The sequence below is a fragment of the Arachis duranensis genome, chromosome 6, assembly GCF_000817695.3.
Source record: "Arachis duranensis cultivar V14167 chromosome 6, aradu.V14167.gnm2.J7QH, whole genome shotgun sequence".
NCBI classification, from domain to species: Eukaryota; Viridiplantae; Streptophyta; class Magnoliopsida; order Fabales; family Fabaceae; genus Arachis; species Arachis duranensis.
The window spans coordinates 100195451-100203188 of NC_029777.3; positions in this window are offsets into that span (position 1 = coordinate 100195451).

A 7738-nucleotide genomic window follows, 5' to 3' on the forward strand; every position below is an offset into this window, starting at 1 on the left:
CTTGAGTTTTGGGGATGCCCGACAGAGGAACAGTCCAATGGTTAGCTACCAGGACTTGTCGGGTTGCCTTTATAACCAACAGAAGAGACTCATCAATCATCAGACAAGCATGCATAATATGCATCTATATGTTTGTTTGGTGTGCTATGTTTGGAATGAATGCTTATTAAATATGTAAATTACTTATTATTAAGGTAATTTTTTATTATATACAGTAATTACACATCATATATTAGTTTTGTTTAAATTATATAATTTTATCATATCATGATTAGAATCATTATCTTCTATCATAAATAGAGAAATCTCGAACAATGAAAAAGAATATTATACCTGATATACACAGATTGAAATAGCAATATATGTCTTAAAATTAAAAAATATAAATTCTATTATATCTTCCTAAACAAACCTAAACAACTCTACACTAATAACCCGTGCCATATCATGTTTTTCAAAACTTATATTTAGGAACATATAGAATTTTAATAATAATACACGGGTAATTGAAATAGTTTATGTACGGATTTTTCAAGTTATTATTATTATTATTATTATTATTATTATTATTATTATTATTATTAGATAATGAATAAGAATTAGAATTATATAAATATTTTTAAAATCAATATAATTTAAATAACTAAAAATATTTAAAATCAATGTGCATTATTAATATCATAAGATTTGATCATTTTATGATTAGAATCAAATATTCTTATCATGATTACCACAACCGATGTAATTATCATATCATTATCATATATTATTATTATTATTATTGTTAATTTAATTGATAATTGATAAGTGGTTTAGTAATGTATTAAATATTGATTTGATATAATTATAATAAAGATATTTTCCTAAATTAATATAATGATGCATTATTCATTAAAATAATTAAAAATATTTTCGATTAATAATTGGTAAATAGTTTAATAATGTATTAAATATTAATTTTATATAATTATAATAAAATATTTTTTTAAATTAGTATAATTATGTATTATTCATTAAATGCATTTATTTTGGACAAAAAATGGATTCATGAAAAAGTGATACTTCACTTTCATTAGTTGAGGAAAAATCCAATTTTAATATGTTTTAGTATATTAAGTAGATTATAGAAAATTTTGGCCTAGTTCCAACCTTCACACGGGTTCCCTAAACTGGAACTGCTCTATTAAAAGATCATATCCCTCTAAAAAGAACTATTAAAGCGAGGGAAAGTAATACTAATGATCTTCAAAAGGGTAAAAGCCAGCTAGGTCAATCTCCGGAATGGTCTTCAGCTAAAGTGAACACGTACGTCACGCCGGGATTAAAACATGGGTGAGGTACAGAAACCCGAAACTCAAAGGACTCCTCTGCCGATCCCATCTGGGGAGGGAAAAAAAAGAAAAGAAGGATGAGAACCTAGAGTTCTCAGCAAGGTAAAGAAGGGGACTTAAGTTCTTTGTCTCTAAGTTGTCGTGAGAACGAAAAGAGATGATGCATGCCTGATCCTAGCGCAGGCCATGAACTCATGCGTCGGTTGTCTACTCGCAACCCGACGTTACTCGGGGCGAACCCTAAATATGGTTTCTTTACCGTGTCAGTTAGGCACAATTATCATCATCGTAGAACCCATTTCAGTCAGGATATATTGGCATCATGTTAAGAAACAGGCTATTAGTTAAGCAAACATTTTCGTATTAGCAATCTCAGGCTATCAGTTAGGCGAGTACTTTTGCATTAGCAATTTGGCACAAGGCCCCTTCAACATACAATTCTCAACTTCTTATATTATTCATTAATTCTCATTTTCTTTTCTTTTTTGTATACCTCCGCATCACCTTACAGTTTAAGCATACCTTCGCATCACCACGTAGCTAAACATACCTCCGCATCACCTGTTGATATTTAAAATTTTCCTGGGGACAACTTACACACTTTTGATTAACTAAGTTCATATATTCTGCCAAAATTTAGACGTAACCTTTAGGTCTAAATCAAGTTTTACTACGTTTGGATTAGAATTGAATTTGATAACCAATTTAATAAAATCTACTGCTGCACTAAAGAGAATTTTGGAAAAATACAAGCAGTTCTGTTTTTGATAAATCTATGATAAATCCAATTCTAATTCAATACTTTCATATTTTGGTGAGAATACACTTAACACCCCTAATTTTTAGGACAAACAAGTTTCAGATCCATAGCACCTCGTTTGATCAATTAAATATCAGTTCCTGTTTCTTTAAATTGGTTATGAACTTCCTGTGAACAGCCTAACTTCCAGTAAACATAACTAACTATAAAAAATAGATATGGACATGAAATGCGTACTCACTTAAAATAGGCTTATAGATCTTTAAAATCCCTTTGAAAGAAACTCAAAATACCAAATAAATCAAAAGTTTAAGTAGTTGGAAGTTGATACTAGAGAACCAGAAAATAAAAAAATTCTGCAGCAAACACTAAATTTCAAAAATTCACATCTTCCAAACCACTAGGAGAAATTTCCTAAAATATTTATGGAGGAATCTTGACCTCTTGAAGTTTACTAGAAAAATAGTGTTACTCATAAAAACAGGCCAGATTGCTCCCATAATTTATTTTAAGTTGCTGTCCAATCTTTTTCAAAATTTCTGTAGCAAGGCCCCCTAACTTTCAACAACCAAATTTAGTCCTCTAAGCTTCCAACTTATACCAATCAATAATTCTCATTACTCATTACCATATCTACATAAATTATATCATAACTTTGTCCAAAAGCCTCAATTCTATATATATAAGAAATTTACATACTGTACATCATATAATCACACTTTCACAACATTAAAAATATGCACTACATCTAACAACAACAATTCAACCAATTAAGAGAATTTCAGCAGCATCAATCACACTAACCCATCATCATCCATAAAAAATTACGTCTAAACAATCACCCATAGCTAATATGCAATTCTAATCCTTACCTTTCTTCGAGAATTCACAAACCAAGGTCTGTCCTTAGCTACCTTAATTCAGAAAATCCTAACAAACAGAATTAGAGAATTTTGTCATTTCACAAGGCCAAATGGTCGAGCTGCTCCTGGAGCAAGAGAAGGAAGCTTAATTTTGGGATAGGATGAATTGGATTGGGTTGGTCCTCATTTATAGAAATTGAAGCTTAACAAAGGATAAAATCTTTGAATTAGAAAGAACAATAAGGCACAGAGTTACTGATTCTTACCTAATGAGAAAAATCCCAAGGGAATCAGAAAGAAGAAAGGGTAGGGTTTCTTCTTTGGCTTTGGGTTGCAGTTCCTTCGATGATCTTCTTCTTTCTCCTAGATGGTGATATATTCTGTTGACGTCCTCCTCCATCCCTTCCTTGATCCAGCGCCACTTTTGCTTCCTTTCTCCTCTTCGTGTGGTTTCTGGAGTAATTGAAAGGCTTGACTCTGCTATATATATGTATAGAAGATGGAGAAGGATGAGCTGGTAAGGCAATACTTCGTGGCTTCCTCCTCTTACAACAGCACTTCACAACATTCATTGTATGAAGCAGTGACCATGGTTCCTCCTGGAGTAGCGTTCGGTAGTGAGAGAAGAAGAGAAGATGGGTTTAATCAGAGTTCCCTTGAGTTTGGTTTAATTAGGAGAAGCTTGGTTTGGTTGAATCGAGAGAAGAAAGAGAAAGCCATGACTTTGAAAGAGAGGAAGAAAAAATTGGGTTAATAGTTGGTAACGCATCTAGGGTAATTTCTCTACTAATTCATTACTTAAGAATTATTAAGATGTAGTTAATTTTAAAAGAAATAAATTAACTATAACGTAATTATCTAATTCACACACACACACACACACACACACACATATATATACCTATACACGTCAGCGAACATTGTAAAGAATAAGCAATCACAGACCTCGTGGGGTAGAGTGGTTACATCCATGATGTTGGTGATGTTGGCATTGCGCAATATTTGTAGGTTAAGATAGAAATATTTATAGACAGTTGTATTTTTGTCAATTTTTGTGTTTATTATATGTTTTTATGTTTGTTTTGTAGGTTATGGAATTGCGATTGATGTTTATTCGTCGTACTCAGGAGCTGAAGCATGCAAGGGATGTTTTTGACAAAGCCAGCATGGAGCAGGTGATTCAAGATAATGTAGAGAAAGGTAACAAGCTTCAAAAAGCATTAGAGAAAGTTAAGGTATTGGAGGAGAAGGTAGGTTCAGTTGAGGAAACAGTGAAGAAATTGGGAAAAGAGAAAGTGAATCTGGAAGCTAGGTTAGTGGTATTGGGTGTTGAAAAGAAGGAATTGGAGAATGGGAAAAAAGATCATAGTCTAGAGATGTTTGTTGCTAGATTCAAAAGAGCTGTAAAGTAAGTGAAATTCCTGGCTCCGAACATGGACTTGACTGCAATGGACCCGTGCAAGGTCATAGTTGGTGTAAAATTGATAGAGGATGAAGACCAAGATCAAGAAGGAGAAGGCAAGAATCCTGGTGCACCATGAAATCAGTTTGTGAAAAAATTGAATTAGTAGTAAATTAGGTTTGCTTTAATTTGCGTGTATTTGTATGTTGAAGAACTGATGGCTTGAGTGCAACTCAGCCAAATACTGCTTTATTGTTGGTTTGTGTAAATTTGACTGGTATTTGGTAGAAGCATATTTTTGCTTGAGTTTTGTATGTTTTGTGAGATATTGGTCTGAATGATTGTAGTTATAAGACGTTTATATATGAATGTGTGTATGACATTGCTATACAGGTATGATAGTATATTATTGTCTCGAGTTACATTGCAAAAATTTAGAATGTGATATACATGGTTTGTTTATGTCCGCAGGTATCAGATTGATGTACATAAATAGTAGATGTTTATTGTTGTTGCTCGGCGGATAGAGCTATGTTATGAATTGTAATTGTACATGGAATTGGAGTAAAGAATCGTGTTATTGAATGATGATAAGACCTTTATGATTTGAAGGTGCGAGGAGTGTGCCTCATTAAAACCTTTCCAGCGAAACCCAACTTAGGGATAAAATCTGGTAGTAGAAAAAAGAGTACATCACTTGGCTCGACTTATAAACCTAACTATAGTAGAATTTTAAAGACGATATATTCCATGTACTTAGGAGATCGGTGCCTTCTAAAGTTTGCGGTTTGTATGCTCCTTTTCCAATTACCTTGGATATACAGAAAGGTCCTTCCTAATTGGCGCTTAGTTTCCTGTGACCTTGGGTCTTTGTGCTTTTTCTGTTTTTTCTTAGCATGAGGTTTCCTTCATGGAATGACCTTGGCTTAATTATCTTATTATACTTCTGAGCTATAGCAAGTTAGGTTGCACGTTGTTGAATTAGTGCTTTATCTCAGAATTTGTCTACCTGGTCGAGCTCGGTCACTCTTAGCTCGGCATTTGCATTGTCAGTGAATCCTTGTGTTCGACTGGATTGGTGTGATACTTCAACTGGTATCATGGCATCACAATCATATATGAGTCTGAAGGGAGTCTCTTTAGTTGATGATTGTTCTGTTGTGTTATAGCTCCACATAATTTCTGGAATGAGCTCGGCCCATTGTCCTTTAGACTTGTCCAGCTTTTTGCTAAGTGCCTGCAATATGATTTTATTGGCAGCTTTAGCTAGACCATTATTTTGGGGTGTTCTACAGATGAAAATTGATAAATGATTCTAAAGTTTTGTAAAAAAGTTGTGAATTTGTGGTCTATAAATTATCTGCCGTTATCTGTGGTAATGGACTGAGGTATATGATGAGCGGATAATTTATACGCTTTTTGGCATTGTTTTTAGTATGTTTTTAGTATATTTTAGTTAGTTTTTATTACATTTTTATTAGTTTTTAGTTAAAATTCACTTTTCTGGGCTTTACTATGAGTTTGTATGTTTTTCTGTGATTTCAGGTATTTTCTGGCTGAAATTGAGGGACCTGAGCAAAAATCTGATTCAGAGGGTGAAAAGGACTGCAGATGCTGTTGGATTCTGACCTCCCTGCACTCGAAGTGAATTTTCTGGAGCTACAGATACCCAATTGGCGCGCTCTCAATTGCGTTGGAAAGTAGACATCCTGGGCTTTCCAGCAATGTGTAATAGTTCATACTTTGCCCGAGATTTGATGGCCCAAACTGGCGTTGCAAATCAGCTTCAGAATTCCCGGCGTTTAACGCCGGAACTGGCACAAAAATTGGAGTTAAACGCCCAAACTGGCATAAAAGCTGGCGTTTAACTCCAGAAAAAGTCTCTACACATGAAAACTTTAATGCTCAGCCCAAGCACACACCAAGTGGACCCCGGAAGTGGATTTTTACGTCATTTGCTCATTTCTGTATACCCTAGGTTACTAGTTCACTATTAATAGAATCTTTTGACATTGTATCTTTACCTAATGACATTTTACACATTTTTCATTGTATCTTCTACAACATGAGTCTCTAAACCCCATGGTTGGGGGTGAGGAGCTCTGCTGTGTCTTGATGGATTAATGCAATTACTACTGTTTTTCATTCAATCACGCTTGCTTCTATTCTAAGATATCACTTGTTCCTAAACCTGATGAATGTGATGATCTGTGACACTCATCATCATTCTCACCTATGAACGTGTGCCTGAAAACCACCTCCGTTCTACCTTAGATTGAGTAGATATCTCTTGGGTTCCTTAATCAGAATCTTCGTGGTATAAGCTAGAATTGATGGCAGCATTCAAGAGAATCCGGAAGGTCTAAACCTTGTCTGTGGTATTCTGAGTAGGATCCAAGGATTGAATGACTGTGACGAGCTTCAAACTCCTGAAGGCTGGGCGTTAGTGACAGACGCAAAAGAATTACTAGATTCTATTCCAATCTGATTGAGAACCGACAGATGATTAGCCGTGCTGTGACAGAGCGCGTTGAACATTTTCACTGAGAGGATGGGAGGTAGCCATTGACAACGGTGATACCCTACATACAGCTTGCCATGGAAGGAGTCTTGCGTGCTTGAAGAAGAAGACAGTAGGAAAGTAGAGATTCAGAAGATAGAGCATCTCCAAAACCTCAACATGTTCTCCATTACTGCAAAACAAGTACTTATTTCATGTTCTTTTACTTTTTACAATCAACCCTGATAATTATTTATATCCTGACTAAGAGTTACAAGATAACCATAGCTTGCTTCAAGCCGACAATCTCTGTGGGATCGACCCTTACTCACGTAAGGTAATACTTGGACGACCCAGTGCACTTGCTGGTTAGTTGTGCGGAATTGCAAAAGTGTGATTGCAATTTCGTGCACCAAGTTTTTGGCGCCGTTGCCGGGGATTGTTCGAGTTTGGACAACTGACGGTTTATCTTGTTGCTTAGATTAGGACTGCTTTATTTTGTTGGTTAAGAGTCTTTTATTTGAGTTTAGTTTCATATTCTAAGTTTGGTGTTTTCTTTGTGTTTTCCTTTAAGTTTTCGAAAATTTGTGTCTGATTTTCTATAAATTTTAAGTTTGGTGTCATTTTGTTGTTTTTCTCTTTCCTCATTTCAAAAATTGATTCTTTTTCAAAATAATTTTCAATCATATCTTTTCAATTGCTAATTCCAAAATCTTTTTTTTTATTAACTAATTGATTTAGTTTTCAATCTGTTTTTATCTTATTTTTTTAGTTTTTGAAATTTTATTTTATTTTATTTAAATTTTTTCGGTCACCTTTAAAAAAAATTACTTTACTTGTGAATCCATATTATATTCCCTTTCTCCATCATGGACCTAAGTG